The sequence below is a fragment of the Odocoileus virginianus genome, chromosome 22 (assembly GCF_023699985.2).
Source record: "Odocoileus virginianus isolate 20LAN1187 ecotype Illinois chromosome 22, Ovbor_1.2, whole genome shotgun sequence".
Classification (NCBI taxonomy): Eukaryota; Metazoa; Chordata; class Mammalia; order Artiodactyla; family Cervidae; genus Odocoileus; species Odocoileus virginianus.
In genome coordinates this window covers 50,291,734-50,309,350 of record NC_069695.1, presented here as the reverse complement: position 1 = coordinate 50,309,350, position 17,617 = coordinate 50,291,734, and positions in this window count along the sequence as shown.

Below are 17,617 nucleotides of genomic sequence, written 5' to 3'. Positions count from 1 at the left end.
ATGGGGGGAAACAGGAAGGTTATTTCAGAGAAATGAACAAGGAGTCTTATATTTGAGTTAGAAAAGACTTTAGACTCTTTTTAAAAATCATCATCTGTTTTTAATTTCTTGTTCATGTATAAGGTGACATTAGCAGCAGTTGGGACTATTTGTATATTACCAATAAAGAATATGAAACAGGTGGAAAAGACAATTGTACAAACAAACACAAGAAAGAAATAAATGATGGTTTAGGGAGAAAGCATGCGCTATCCTTTGAGATACTGACTGACATCAGGCCGACAAGGTGAAAAAAAAATTAACGGTAAATTATGAATGATCTTGAATGCAGTGACAACTGTAATCATAAGTTAGAATCAACTCAATAATAGAATATACAAAAATCAGAACAGGTCAAGAATACTTGTCTAATATTTTTGATTTAGTAAATGTCCTATTTTCTGATGTGAAATAGAGATCAAATCAAAAACAACCACCTGCAAATTATACATTTAACAAGTAGAGTGAGAACAAAGGTTTTTCTAAACAGATGCACAAAGGCCCAATTCCAGTGTCATAAAGCTGTAAAGCTCCTGTAGCAAGGAAAAATCACCATATTTTATTTTCGCCATTTACAATATTGACCTGGCCAGAAAAAAAAAGAAATCTCTATTTATAGCTGCCATTTCTTTTGGTGGAGAAGATTTTATTGCATTTTTGACACTTATTTAGATCAAGACTTTATATGAAATAGGTTTCCCCCCCCCAACATGGTCCACTGGGTAGAATGCCTTTTCTGATGTCAGAAAACATGATATATTTAATCAGTTCTGCCTTCTGAAGAACATGTTCAGTCAAATTGCAGTAGAATTCCATCTGGTTGAATGCATTTGGGGAGTAGATGGTTTTCTGCACAGTGATTCAGACAGAGCCTTTGTAAGATGACTGAAGTGGTTACAAGAGACATTCATCTATGGCTCTCTGTCACTTAGAACTGGATCTATTGCCCCAGCAGCAAAAGACTAAAAGACGACCAAGAACCTGTTTCTCTAGGATCTCTTGGATGTGTGTACATATGTATATGTGTATTGTGTGTGTGTGTATATATATAGATAGATATACATTTATGTATTATGTGTATATGTGTTCTTATATGTGTGTATATGTATATGCATATGTATGTCTATGCATGCATATGTGTGTATATGTGCACTTACATGTGTATATATGTGTCTATGTACATTTGGGAGATTCTAAAATAGGTATTTCTTGAAGAGTTTGCAAATTCAAATTTTCATGCTGTTGAAGGAACAATTCACTACATCTCTAGTCTTCATGTATGAGCATGTCACTATGAAGGTGTGACTTCACAACCTATCATTGAGTTTTGTCTTAAAATACCAAATGAGTTGAATTTCAATAATCTCCACACTTTGTGAAAGTTACAGCTGTGTGCGGAGTTATGAGTCATGCAGAATATTTATGAAATGTTTTTCCTGATTGGAACTTAAGATTGATTGTGAGTTAATTATGTCTCTGTGTGTGTTTTTAGAAATCGGTCTGTTTCACTAGGAATAATATGCATTTTTCTTCTATCTGACATTGCTCTCCTTTTACATTTTAATAAGTTTTCCATGCCCCTTCTGTATTGGATTCAATTTTTCTGTTCTGTTGTTTTGAATTCTGCACAAACATTTAAACACTTATGTGCCAAATTTAATTTTTCTTCTAGTAAAAGATAATGAAGCATTTACTACAGGAAATATTCTACTAGAATAACCATTGCATCTCTAGTTTATTCTTTTCTCACTCTCTTTTTTGTAAATGTGTAAGTATGCTCCAGCAAGGAAATTGGTTATGATTCACTCTTTTTAACTCTTTATGTTGTCATGAAAATAACCAAATCATAGATTTCTGTCAATAATGACCTCATTTTATCAATCCTGAGGTAGCTCAACCTGACACATAGTGTGCATTCCCATATGTATTATGTTGTTAATTCTAATAATAAAACATCAAGAACTAGGATTGGTTTTAACTTAATTTTATGGCTCTTATAGGAATTTTGAGCATTCACGAAAATGAAACTGTAAAAATGGTACAGAAATTGTGGAAAGCAGATTGGCAGTTCTTCAGGTTACATAAAGAGTTACCATATGACTCAGTAAATTGGCTTTTAGACACATAGACAAATAATTGAAAACATGGATGCTAACACGCACATATATGCCAACACTTACAGCAGCTTTATTCACAATAACCCAAATAACCCAAAGGTAGAAAAACCCAAGTGGCCATCAACAGATAATGATTAAACAAAAGGTGACATTTAACATACAATCAGCTAATTCAGCCATAAAAAGCAATGAATTTCTGAGATATACATAACCAATGAACCTTGAAAACATTATGCTAAGTGAAATATGCCAGACACAAAAAGATAAATATTGTGTGAGTCCACATAGATGAAGTGTCAATAATACATAAATTCATAGAAATGGATTAGAAGTTGTCATGTGTTAAGGGTGGGAGGAATGGAGAGTTCTTACTTACAGGGCAACAAATTCACTCAGATGACGTCATGAGAAATTTTGGATATAAATAGTGATGGTATTCTCTGTATTTTTACCACAATAAAAATATACTAAATAATGAAAAGAAGTTAATGGGAACTTTTTCTTGAATAGCTGTTCTGTAATGGCTCAGTGGTGAAGAATCTGCCTGCCAGTGCAGGGGACTCAGGTTCAGTCCCTGGGTTGGGACAATCCCCTGTTGGAGGAAATGGCAACCCGCTCTGGTGTTCTTGCCTGGAGAATCCCATGGACAGAGAAGCCTGGGGAGCTACAGTCCATGGGCTGACAAAGAGTTGGATATGACTGAGCACATGGGAAACATGCACAATCAATTGTGTTACACTTTTTAGATAACTGCTGCCATCAGTCAGCAGAATTAATATTTTGAAAGACTAATTTATGTAGCTACTATTGCTTTCCTTTTACTGAAGTCTAGTTAATTCACAAGGTTGTGTTAGTTTCAGGCGTACAGCAAAGTGATTCAGTTGTGTGTATACACACACACACACACACACACACACTCAGCATCTATTGCTGTTCACTCAATCGTGTCCAACTCTGACACCCGTGGACGGCAGCATGCTTTGCCTTTGAGACTACTTTACCTAATGTGATTAGTTGCTCAGTCACGTCAACTCTGTGACTCCTTGGTCTGTAGCCCACCTGGCTCCTCTGTCCATGGGGATTTTCCAGGCAAAAATACTGGAATGGGTGCCATGCCCTCTTCCAGGGGATCTTCCCAACCCAGGGATCGAACCCAGGTCTCCTGCATTGCAGGCAGATTCCTTACCATCTGAGGTACCAGGGAAGCCCAATAATACTGGGGTGGATAGCCTTATAAGTTATCACAAAATCCTGACTGTAGTTCTCTGTGTTCTAGAGTAGGTCTTGGTTGATTTCCTATACTATATACACTGGTATGCATGCTTCTCTATCTTGAGAAGGATGAGAAAGGTGAGGAGATGCCCTTTGCAGTCTTACACACAGACCAACGGTCTTACCCCCACCTCGCCATCAGAGTCCAGCAGCAGCAGCCTGGGAACCACTTGGAAGTATTCTTGTAAGAGAATAGACTAACTGGATCCACAAAATGAGCATCACTAATTAGTGGCCATAATCACATTGCCTTAAAAAATGGTAATATCATCAGGCAATTTTAGTACTTAAAAAAATTATCTTTACCTGTCCAAAGTGTAGATTTCTAGGACAGAAATGAAAATGGTATCTAAGGTGACTTGTACTTACCCTGTTCTTGTTAAGCTTAGCTGTATATTTAGATACTGTTTTGTAGGAAAATTAAGCACGGCGTTTGCTGCAGATGAAGGGCTGTAAATGTGGAGCACCTTATGCTGACACAGGTTCATATTTCCATTTGGGTTTTTCATAAGATGTAAAGAAAAAACCTGAATGAACTGTTTTCCCAACCCAATACATTGTTTATCTTTTAGTGTTATTTTGGTCTCATTGATTTTTTGGTAGATAAATATAACCTCAATTATATACAGTATAATCAGGATTTGTACAATTATATCAGGATTTGTACAATTATGTGATCATGATATGTATTTTGTCCATTGCGATTTCTATGGCAATTATTTTTCAAGTTCCCTGAGGGCAGTGAAAAGTATACTGTTAACCTGTTTATACCTACAGTGTATTTAAAACAGAAATTTCAGGTTTGAAGAATTATTAGAAAATAAGTGAAGCTTACTCTTGATTTTTATTGCCGCTTTGCTTTTGGCTGAAGGATGCTGGAAGGATTAAGCTCTCTAGTTTACTGACAGAGCTGGCTGTATCTGCATGGCAGAAAAATAGTCTTTATACCCCTTACTTACCTAACTTCTCCACTGTTTTGTTAGTATATGTTCATGTTGAGATGAAAAGAGAAGAAGGCTTCTATGTAAGTTTCTCCTATTGAATTACTTGTCCTGCCAATTTCTTTGTCCTTTGTTCTAGAAAGGGTCATACCATTTCAGGTCAACCAGTTGACTTTAAGGTGATATTGCTCCACAACTGATGAGTCTTAAGAATGTCTCACAGTATGTTCCCCTCCTTAAAATGCACTAATATCAATGTTGAATTTGAAACTAAACAGTTTAAACAAAATTGGATGTGAAACTAATTTATTGGCTTAAAAACGGTATCCAGAATGACACATATTGGAGCAGGGCATAGCAACCCACTCCAGTTTTCCTGCCTAGAGAATCCCCATGGACAGAGGAGACTGGCGGGCTACCGTCCATGGGTTGCAAAGAGTCAGACACAACTGAAGCAACTTAGCATGCACACACACACATGTATACTGATATACATGTATATAAATTTAAAATAACTTTGCCAATTTTATGGATTCTGAAACACTACAGTGATAGGAATAAGGTCTCATTTATGTCACTTAATAAGTGCAGCATCTCAGTAGAGTCATTTACAAACTTAGAACAACCTCATAAATTAAGAAGAAATTTTCTGCATTTTATTTCTGATTCATTTTTGTATATGATATTCTAGATATACTATGTTCACTAATACACTTAGAATGCTGTAATAGAGAATGACTATATTTTCCCTTTAAAATGATTATGATTCAGTCAGAAAACCTCCACTTAGTTTTTAGTATTTTTGAATTCCTGAAATATAAATTGCCATGGTTAAAAGGACATTCTGTCCATGTAGAATAGAAGATTGTCCTACTGCCTGACTTTAGATCTCTTTTCTGTAAGAGAGACTATTACTAGCTGTGAAAATGGGAGTTATTTTTTGTGAATAGTTATGATATTTCACTGGAAATATGAAGATATTTCACTGGAAATTTCTATTATGTATTTATGCACTGGGGAAGATTAAATGGTGGAATGTCTGGGTTTATAATCCACTTGTGAGTGTGAACATAATCAGGAGTGAAATGCTAGTGTCTGACTATAGGGTGTCACCACCTGCAGTAAACAGGCACTGAATAGAAAAATCAGTTTCATCCAGCAAACCTACCATAACCTCTTGCCTCTCCTCTCCCCAGATATCAGTTGTCCAAGACACAATCCCGAGAGTCTTCTTGGCTCCTCCCTTCCCTATTTTCCCTCTGTTCTCTCTCTAGGCTCCAAAGTGTCCATTTTATTTATCTCAACTCACAACTCATCTCATGACAGCCCTTCCTCTTGGACATTTAATATAGCCTTCTCCTAAATCACGTCACCCCGATCCATTCACCACGTGCTGATGACAACTTGCAGGTCTCAGGAGTTGACTTAACAGATGATGTATATGCTTTCTCCCTGAGATCCATGTACAGGGCCATTTTCCCTAAAGTCTGAGCACGTGGCCTTGCACGTTAAAGGGTGGAGGGATAGCTCCTTTCATTATAACAAACCCTCATTTCCCACTTGCAAAATGTTGCTTTTATCTTTTTTATTGCTGGGGTAACCACCTGGTGACCAGAGAAGAAATGCTTTGGTTGGGGGGTCACAAAAGAATACAGTTATATAAATAAAACAAAATACACAATAATACAAAAGAATACAGTTGCCTTTGAAGATAACACTGCTAAATGACCTTTGGGGCTCCTCATGCAGTTTTATCAAAAGTAAAAATGAGAGGGATTATGGTATACACTGAAGTGATTATATCATTATATCATTAGGAAGAGGAGTGGGGTTCTCATGATACCCCTATAGTTCACTAGCAAATTCACTAGTGAAGTCGCTCAGTAGTGTCCGACTCTTTGCAACCCCATGGACTGCAACCTACCACACTCCGTCCTTGAGATTTTCCAAGCAAAAGTACTGCAGTGAGTTCCTTCTCCAGAGGATCTTCTTGACCCAGGGACTGAGCTCGGATCTCCCACATTGTAGGCAGACGATTTACTGTCCGAGCCACCAGGATACCCCTATACTTAACTATAAATTTTGCTAGAAGACTTCGACAAACTAACACGGGTAGAAACATGAAAGACTTAGACTATTCAGGAGCAAAAGTTTGGAGGTCAGTCTGCAGAGCGGTGAAATATTGTCCACTGACTTTCTGAAATTAAATGAGATGTTGACTGTAGAGAGGAAATAAGATACACCAACCAACTATGGCCACAAGGGAAGCTTCAGATATGGGGGCTCCCGAACGGCCCTTACTGTGTGTGTTTTTCTCTCTTTACCCAGACACACACGCCTCCATGCACACGCAGTTGTGTGCACACATACACATACAAATATTTATTTATAGGTAGATAGCATATTTGAGCCACATTGTATTTTAACCAGTTTTTCTAATCACCTCCCTCTATTCTTTTCTGTAAAGCACTGCTGAAGATTGCTGGATATTCGGAAGAGAACATATAGCTGAGTCAGAAAAAGAATGTTCACTCAGAGGAAGATATTATGACTTGGAGGAGTACAAATTTGGTTTTATGAGAAAAACGTGCTTTGTGGCAGGCAGACGCACAATGGACTTTTTAATTGCACAGCAGTTTGAATTTCTTTAGGATGTCATCTATGGGTGTAGACTTAGCAACGGGATGTTTAGGCTATGTTTACCTGAGCTTTCAAAACACACCTATTGAGTCTCTTTGGCTCCTCAGGGAGAAATCCAGGAAGAACTTCTCCCAGTATCTAATTGCCGGTAAAGTTCCAGGTCAAAGTCTGCTAACGAGAGGGATTCATGGGAGATTTGGGAGACAGAAGAAGACACGGAGAAGGCACCATCCTCCAAACTCATTTTCAGGCAACCCTTGCAGTTGTGAAATGATCGGGAATATCAGCTTTGGGGGTGTAGGGCATTAAGTTTGATGTCATCCCGCCACAAGCCAAAGCTGAGTTTCACCAAAGTGTCTTTTTATAGACACTTAGAGGGTCTGAATATACTCTCCCTATAGTGGTGGCCTTGGTTTATGCTCAAAGACACCCTAAAAAAAAATAAAAGAGAAAATTAGTCACTCAGCTGTGTCTAACTCTCTGACACCCCATGGACTGTAGCCCACCAGGCTCCTCCATCCTTGGAATTTTCCAGGCAAGAATACAAGAGTGGGTTACCATTCACTTCTCGAGGGGATCTTCCCCACCAAGGGATCGAACCCAGGTCTCCTGCACTCTAGGCAGATTCTTTACCATCTGGGCCACCAGGGAAGCCCCAAAGACACCCTAATGTGGTGTAATAAATCTCCAGTTCCCAGGATCGAAACACTGTTCACTTGGACCTAAGAGTGGCTTCCTTACCAAACCTTGGTAGCTACTAAGAGTATTTCAGGTAGAGAAAACTGCTTCTCAAGCCACCCTGGGGAGCCAGAATGCACAAATTAAGGTTCTGGTTCATTTGCCTTTTTCTTGAACATAAATGAACTTTAGAGTGTCATAGCTTCCTTGAAGGTGCTCTGTGAAATAACTCCTTAGGCAGAGTGCTTAAATGATGTTTGGTAGATTTTAATAGCAGAATCTGTAGGAGAATTTTCTGCCTCCAATGAAATCATTCTGTTTTATACCAAGTCAGATTTCTATATCATCTGAATTATTTCCTGTGACTTAAGCCACTTCTCCAGATGTGATGACCAAGTGTCTAGAGTCTAGTTAGCACATGGCTTCTTTTAGGCTTGAATGATTCAACTGTTTTAAAATTTTGTAGTTTTAGAAAGTAACACTACATGCATATATATCAATATTTTGAGTCAATGATTTTACTGGATTTTTCCAACACAGTAAGTCCTCTGATTATACTGAGAAATGAAGTTTACTGTCATTAAAAATCAATGTGACATTTGTCAGTATCTGCATTTTAATTCAAGGAGTCATTGCATTGAAGGAAATACCTTGAAAGAAATGAATATACCTAGAAGCTCTCCTGTGTCTTCTAATAGCAAGTTATTCCATAACTCCTCATTTGTGTTGTCATTTGCATAATGGTAGACACAAATACCACTCCAGTACTCTTGCCTGGAAAATCCCATGGACGGAGGAGGCTGGTGGGCTGCAGTCCATGGGATCGCTGGGAGTTGGACTCGACTGAGCGACTTCACTTTCACTTTTCACTTTCATGCATTGGAGAAGGAAATGGCAACCCACTCCAGTCTTCTTGCCTGGAGAATCCCAGGGATGGGGGAGCCTGGTGGGCTGCCGTCTATGGGGTCACACAGAGTCAGAAACGACTGAAGCAACTTAGGAGCAGCAGCAGCAGACACAAATAAAACACAGACACAACACATACATGGCAAAAGAGTTCCTGAATATGGAGGTTACCTCAGAACTCTCCATAGGCTTTAGAAACACTACTACTAAGAATCTAAATTTCTAAAGAAACTAAGCTGTAATTATCTAAATACTGAGACAAGTGCTCGGGCCTGGTGCACTGGGAAGACCCAGAGGAATCGGGTGGAGGGGGAGGTGGGAGGGGGGGGTCGGGATGGGGAACACATGTAACTCCATGGCTGATTCATGTCAATGTATGACAAAAACCACTACAATATTGTAAAGTAATTAGCCTCCAACTAATAAAAATAAATGAAAAACAATACGATAATTTATGTCTATAATTACTGGATTAGGAATCTATTCATGATATTTGGGGAAATAAAAAATTAAGTTGTCAAATAAATAAATAAATACTAATGAATAATCTGGTCTATCTAAGTATCACTGAGTTCATAAATCACAGGATTCCTGTGTCGCTGTCTGAAATTAGGGTAGGCTTTATTTTCCCTTCATTATCATGTGGCCTCATGTTAAATACGCTCTTAGTGATTTTAATGTTTGAGTGTTTGCTTTGCAACCATTGTGTATGGAAAACCCCTACATCGAGAATCACCAGGGATCAAGTATATAATACTTAAAATTTTAGTCCACTTAAACAGTTCAGTTCAGTAGCTCAGTTGTGTCCGACTCTTTGCAACCCCATGAATCGCAGCACGCCAGGCCTCCCTGTCCATCACCAGCTCCTGGAGTGAAGGGCTTAATTGATCAAAAAAATATGTATATATAAGATAATTCCTAATGAGTAGCATTCTTCCTACAGAATAACATGTCTGGCATATCTCATTTCTAGGAAGGAGTTTCACTGATTTCAAAGTTATTGTGGACCAGAGAGAGTTCATCTGCTAAATTCTATTTGTATTCTATTTGTTCGGGCTGAGGCTCCCAAGAGGTTGATATTCAGGGGAAAAACGCTGGTTCAGTGTTTTGTAACAAGAAATTGACCTGAAATATGTCCATGCTGTTGGGAAATTTGAGCAACAGTTATATTCCAGCTTTGAAATCTTTGCTTTTACAATAAGCTTCATGTCTCTAAAATATTTGATAGTGACTATTATTCATGAACAAATTCTAGAGTCTAATGACACGATAATCCCTTCTTTCTACAATTGCCAGGTTTAATCTTCTTCTCCTACTTTCAGACGCTCTGAATTCCAACCCCGCGGACAAATCACACATTGTTCAATCTCTCTCTTCCTTAGTTATTCTCACTTTGCTTCCAATATCTAGAATAACTTTTTTCTGTTTCATTTCTGCCTATTGAACTTCATTCATCTTTTAAGAGGCCTAATTCAAATTTCATCTTCTCTGCTCAGTCAACCCTTTTCATTTTCTCTGCGTCCTTAAGTAGTTGATTAAATATCTTCTACACCCTTAAAATATCTTGCTTCATGTTAGTTGAACAAAAATTGATACCCCTCTCCCACCATAAGAACATAATATGCTTCCAAGTGTGCTGGTTGGATTTTATATACCTATGCTTTGTAGTGCACATTATTCTCACGAGGTTGGAGTGAGCAACACATTTTGTAGAATGAAGAGCAAATTGATAATGTAGGACGCAGGCCAGAGCTAGGAGGTCAATATTCCCAACACAGGGCAGACTCAGGACCCCGTGGAGTGGCAACCGTCACACCGGCAATGCTCAGTCCCTGTATCAGGGATGGAGGCGGGCCCATGGGGTCATCTCCTTGGATGTCTGCAACATCATCACACTGGGGCAGGGACAGGTACCATTTTCCTGCCTCCTATACAGAGCACATCCAGAATCCAACTTGTCTGGGGCCAAGGTCCAGCCAGAAGACAACGTGAGCCCACCACCCCTCAGGGACCCGGTTGTCTCCATCCAGACATGGCAGGTGGGTGTGGTCAGGAGGTTGAAGCAGGGAAGGGGAAGGCAGGTGAAAACTGGGAGCCGGGGAGCACTCTGGGGGACTGCAGCGCGGAGCACACGCACGAGACGGTGCTGCTCTGTGCCGCTGGGTCTCACCTCCAGAGCTCGAGGCAGAGGCCCAGGGCATCTTAATTTCTTAATTTTTTTTTAAATTGTGGAGCATAATTGCTTTGCAATGCTGGGTCAGTCTCTGCTGCATGACAGGGTGAGTCAGCTCCGTGTACACATAGGCCCTTCCCTCTTGGCCCTCTGGCCCCGGCTTCCCACCCCTCTAATCATCACAGAGCACCGAGCTGAGCTCCCTGCGCGGTCCAGCAGCTTCCTGCTACCTATACACACGGTTGTGTGTACATGTCAGAGCTGCTCTCTCAACTCAGCCCACCCCCACCTTCCCCAGAGATGTCCACAAGCCCATTCTGTGTCGGCTTCTCCATTCCTGCCCTGCAAATAGGAACACCAGTACCATTTTTTTTTTTTTTTTAGATTTTGTATGTGAATATATATGAATGTGAGTCTCTCAGTCATGTCTGGCTCTTTGTAATCCCATAGGGTGTAGCCTGCCAGGCTCCTCTGTCCATGGGGTTTCCCAGGCAAGAATTCTGGAGTGGGTTGCCATTTCCTTCTCCAAGGGAACTTCCTGACCCAGGGATCGAACCCATGACTCCTCCTTTGCAGGCAGATCCTTTACAGTCTGAGCCTTAATATATGATATTTGTTTTTCTTTTTCTGACTTACTTCACTCTGTATGACAAACTATATTTATCCACATCACTACAAATGACCCAGTTTTGTTCCTTTTTATGGCTGAGTCACATTCCACTGTATACATGTTCCACATCTTTATCCATTCATCTGTGGATGGACACCTAAGTTGTTGCCACACCCTGACTATTGTGATAGTGCTATACTGAATATTGGGGTACATGCATCTTTCTGAATTATGATTTTTCTCAGGGCATATGCCCAGTAGTGGGATTGCTGTTCCTAGGGCGCTAAACTCAAAGCAGTGAATGACTGCACAGGCCTCCTGCCCCTATCAGATACGAAGGGAAAAGTGGCTTTTTATATAAGGTGCTCCTGAAATTTAACCTTACCTTAATCCTTAAAGAAATATAGACATTCAATTATTAAAAGGTCAAAATATTTTTATTTAATGAGGTGGATGCATACTTCTATTGTTCCTAAATGTGAGGGTTGCATAAAGATCATTTAAAATTCCTTCAGCTTTATTAGGACTCAGCTGTTTCACAATGCAAGGTGAACTACAAATCACTTTGAAATACTTCCAGAACCTTAGTAGTACCTAATTTTAAGAATACTGATAGTGATAAAAATATAATCAGATGACTATATAATGAGAGCAATTGAGATTCTATTGTAGATACTTAGAAAGTTCTAGCTCATTTTATCTATTAGCTGTCATAGGTCTAAAAACAATCAAGATATTTGTTTCAAATATTATTGAGAATGCATCCTGAAATACAGTCACAGCATGCACAAAGGAAGTATGGACCCAACTGTAAAGAATTTGAAAAATGAGGATTTCTTCAAACATGATTTACCTGATAACAGTAAATTTCAGTAGTTTATACTGATAAGTATACTGATACATCATTATGCACTTCCCTGTTGCCTGTCCAGCACTCATTCTTTATACATGAAGAGCTTTGCTTCTTGCTAACTGAAGTAACTGAATTATCAAGTATTAACAATAACAGGGTATGTTTGTGGTCATTCATTTTATCTGTCCTCAGCTAAATGGAATAAACACATACACAAAGTAGTTCTACATATCAAATAGAAGTGTAACTATAGGCACACAATAAAATTTTATCATATATGTAAGATTTATATAAAATGATACATAAAAATACACAAATACAGACCAGATTTGCCACAGAATTAAATATCAGCCTGTCTATTCTGTGTGTAGCTCATTGTCTCATTGGCTGTGATCGGATAAGTCTGGTTCCCTGTAGCCCTTTGCTCAATTTTAATTACAAAGTCTTATAAACCACTGGTACTGATGTTGTCATCATATGGCCCTTTGTTTTGATTTATCTTTTTGCATAAAACTATCTACAGTTGAATGTGCAGCTAGTTATATTTTATCTTTTGCAGCTCTGTGTTTTATTATTTATTATTCTATATGTTTTATCATTTTAGTTTTTCATTTCAGTTAAAACTTTATTTTAGTAATTTAGCTCATTCAAAAAGCACAGCAGTAAGAAAACTTTTAAACACTTATTTGTTGGAATTATTTTAGAATACAGTATGCCCCTATGAATTTGTGATTTACAGGTGACCAGCATATTTTCAGAATGTTAAAGTGCAATTAAAGAATTCCTGAGAAAGCAAAGTAGTATGTGCATAAATGGTTGCTTTTGTCACTGAAGCCTTTGTTATGTACATTTCATCCCCAATAGTGTAATTGTCTTAAATTTACTGTTCAAGATAATAAACAATCTGAAGAAGTTAATGTCTAAAAATACCAATTAATAAACTCAATCAAGCATTTATTTTTAAAACTCTGCTTAATATTATGTGCAAAGAGGGTGCTAGTTACTGGGAATATTAAGTCAAAAATACCTATTACCTACTCCTAGGTGATTAAGATGTTCAAGATGGTTTTAGAAAAGGCAGAGGAACCAGAGATCAAATTGCCAATATCCGTTGGATCATCAAAAAAGCAAAAGAGTTTCAAGAGAAACATATATTTTTGCTTTATTGACTATACCAAAGCCTTTGACTGTGTGGATCACAATAAACTGTGGAAAATTCTGAATGAGATGGGAATACCAGACCATCTGACCTGCCTCTTCAGAAATCTGTATGCAGGTCAGGAAGCAACAGTTAGAACTGGACATGGAACAACAGACTGGTTCCGAATAGGAAAAGGAGTACGTCAAGGCTGTATATAGTCACCCTGCTTATTTAACTTATATGCAGAGTACATCATGAGACACGCTGGACTGGATGAAGCACAAGCTGGAGTCAAGATTGCCGGGAAAAATATCAATAACCTCAGATATGCAGATGACACCACCCTTATGGCGAAAGTGAAGAACTAAAGAACCATTTGATGAAAGTGAAAGAGGAGAGTGAAAAACGTGGCTCAACATTCAGAAAACTAAGATCATGGCATCCGATCCCATCACTTCATGGCAAATAGATGGAGAAACAGTGGAAACAGTGGCAGGCTTTATTTTTGGGGGCTCCAAAATCACTGCAGATGGTGATTGCAGCCATGAAATTAAAAGACACTTACTCCTTGGAAGCAAAGTTATGACCAACCTAGACAGCATATTAAAAAGCAGAGACATTACTTTGTCAACAAAGGTTCGTCTAGTCAAGGCTATGGTTTTTCCAGTAGTCATGTATGGATGTGAGAGTTGGACTATAAAGAAAGCTGAGTGCTGAAGAATTGATGCTTTTGAACTGCAGTTGTTGGAGATGACTTGAGAGTCCCTTGGACTGCAAGGAGATCCAACCAGTCATTCCTAAAGGAAATCAATCCTAAATGTTCATTGGAAGGACTGATGTTGAAGCTGAAACTCCAATACTTTGGCCACCTGATGTGAAGAGCTGACTCATTTGAAAAGACCCAGATGCTGGGAAAGATTGAAGGTGAGAGAAGAAGGGGACGACAGAGGATGAGATGGCTGGATGGCATCACTGACTTAATGAGCGTGAGTTTGAGTAAACTCGGAGTTGGCGACGGACAGGGAGGCTTGGCGTGCAGCAGTCTATGGGGTCGCACAGAGTTGGACATAACTAAGCGACTGAACTGAACTGAGGTGATTAAGAAAGATAAAAAATGTTTTTAACAGTCACAGTAGAGTGTATTTATTAAATATGGTAAGAGTATACGTCATATTTGAGCAGGGGCACCTCAGATTGAGTGAAAAGCAAGAAGGAAAAATATCTTCTTAAAATTGAGATTGTAATTAAGTTCACGTGATAAGAAGCGGGTGGAGTTATGTTAATTACTTTTATCCAAGTTGAAAGGAAATATGTTTTAAAGTGCTTATGCTTAGCAAGAGGGGGATAATAAACCAAAACATAACGATTCTAGTAACACCGACTTCTCTTCATTTGGAATCCACATCAATATACTTCTGAGTGTGAGTAAAATATGACTTTAGATTTGTTTTTCTCCATAGGGACAAGGTTGATTTCGCCACACTGACCAGGTAGACAGCAGTAGAAAGTCAAAGCTGCTTACTGTGTATTTATTACATAATGTTAGCTTTCACAATGTAAGGCATTTGTAAAAAGATTGCCATATTTCTGTTTTTAGTAACCTGATCTCCCCACACTGTTGAGATTGTTTTAAGATTAGTTGAACCCTGAGGGCAGTATGTATTTTTATTTGACTGTGGGTTAGGAAAGATGTAGATAGCATTCCATGACTTGTTTAAAACTAGCCAATGTATCACTGAAGAAAACCTTCTGAAAGGGAAAAAACAAAAGCTATTAAAGAATCTGTTCTCTTTAAAGTTGCTTTTATTGGTTTGTATCTCTTCATAAAGCAATGATACCCAGTTGGATTCTTCTAAGATTGAATGCTACAAGAGTTTTCTCAGGATCAATGCAAAATATCTTTTCAGAAGATAACATAACTGATAAATTGAGATGATTCCAGAGGAGAGACTATATTCTCCTTACAGTTCAAAGACTATCCCCTCAAGTATTGATAAGCAGATAGTCCATCTTAGTAACCTGTGATGCGGTGCATCAGAAAACTTATAGCTGTGTTGAGGGGTGCAACAGAAGGAAGCCTTATTCCCTCATACTATCCAGAGCCTGCTAGTAAACTCGTGGCAATTCCTAGGACTTTTATTTTAGCTGTTTTCCTGCAACCTAGGCTTACTCGCTCATAACTACAGGTTTTTCTCTATCTCCAGATTCATTAGAGTCTGAGATATTTGCAAACTGGAAAATGCAGAGAGTTTTGAGCAGAATGTATTTTCTGCAGTTAGCTATTTTTTGTCTTTATGTTTTGCATACTGACTGGTATTAAACTAAGGAGAATGCAGGTGAGAACGTTTCTTTTTAATATATGCTAATGACTGCAGTTTGGCCCCACATGTGCTGCTGTTTCTATGTAACACTTTGAAACTGCTGGGAAGAGTCTCTCCTAAGTGGTTTTATAGTTAATTATTATCCTCTTCATACCTTAATTTGGATTCTGTGCTACCATTCAACACTTTTTTCAGCCTTCCAATACCTGGCAAACTAGCTCATATCTTTATCACCTACACCGACTGAAAAGATTGAGAAAATAAATTAAGAACAATTTCTTTTCAGATTTGATTTTCATGCCTTGAAAAACATTTCAGCGAACATTAGAATTTCTAATATCTTATTCTATCACCTTGAAAATAGGGGATTTAAAATAGAAGCCTAGAATTTGAATAAAATGGACATAATGAAGGCATTCTAAAAGCCTCAACCAATTTGCAATGGATGGATAAGAATTTTCAGCACGGATTAGGACAAGTTGAAATTATAGAACTGAAGTGTAGTGTTAAGAATGCGCTTAGTATCTATTGTTAGATCTAAGATAGATATTAGTCTCTATAGATTTACCTATCTATGTGTAAAGAGATCAATAGTTTTGATCACTGTTTTCAGTTGATTTTTCTGGTACCTTGTTTTTATAACTTAGTGTTGCACTGAACTGAGAACGCACACACATTTAGAATCATGTAGAGAAGAATTTCTACTGTGTCTTTGAGACAGTCGTGGTACAGTGACTCCAAAAGTTAACAACCAATTTCTATACTGCTGAGTAAGCCAGCTGTGCCGTTTTGTGACTCTGATAACACATTTAACTTCTTGGATGTCCAGTTTTCCTATATCAAGTAGAGAATGAGGAGATAATGTGGCAGAGGAGAAGTGTTTCCATCTAACTACTGAAATTTAATGACCCAGGGCAAGCTATCGTATTTCTGCTTTGACATTTTTCCAGTGTATTATTGTGTACAGCCTCCTGAAAGGAGCATGATGCTTTTCATATGTTGTTGCCCATAAGGCAAACTGAAGATTTTTGTGTCTCCTGGAGAAACACTGAAATGATGTTTGCCTCTGAAACAAAGAGCACAATACACTCAGAATCCAGAGACTTCTGGGCTATTCAGTAATGCCTGGCATATCCCACCTGCCTTCCTAGACACCTTACCTGGTTAGTAGTTGACGGGACCTTACCCTTGTTCCTTCATCCTTCCAATGCTTCCCCACACCAGGTTTTGTGTTATTCCTTCTGGAGTGGCAGTGAAAGAATGCAAACCTCAAGTGCCAAGACAGACTGAGCAGCTGTCTTCTGCAAATGAAGAACACACAGGTTTCAGCCATCTTGGCTCATCTGGTAGAGCTCTTCGATGTTCTGTGGAGAAAGATAATAATATTGTGCTGTCAGAAATATCTCTTTCCACACATAGACTTTGGGGTTGGAGGGTAATTAATTACACAGAGAAACTGTGGTTATTCAGAGAAACTCACACTCAATCCATGACCTCATGGACACAGATAAAGTGCTAAATAAAAGTAAATTTTATCCATTGGGACTATGTTCAAAATATTTTTAAATCCCTAATGTTAGAGTTTGCTCCTACACCTGTCTTGCCATTCATCATAAAATAAACTAGGTTTGTTAGAAAAAGGAGATCAGAAGGTAACATCTCATAATCACTTTTTTATGGTTGCTTCCTTCTCTCCCCATTTTCTTTTTCTTTTTTTAAATTGATTTTTATTGGAGAATAGTTGATCTGAAGGATCTAATACCGACTCCTTGGAAAAGACACTGATGCTGGGAAAGATTGAAGGCAGGAGGAGAAGGGGATGACAGAGGGTGAGATGATTGGATGGCATTGCAGACTTCATGGACATGAGCTGAGCAAACTCAGGAAGATAGTGAAAGACAGGGGGGCCTGGCGTGCTTGCTTCAG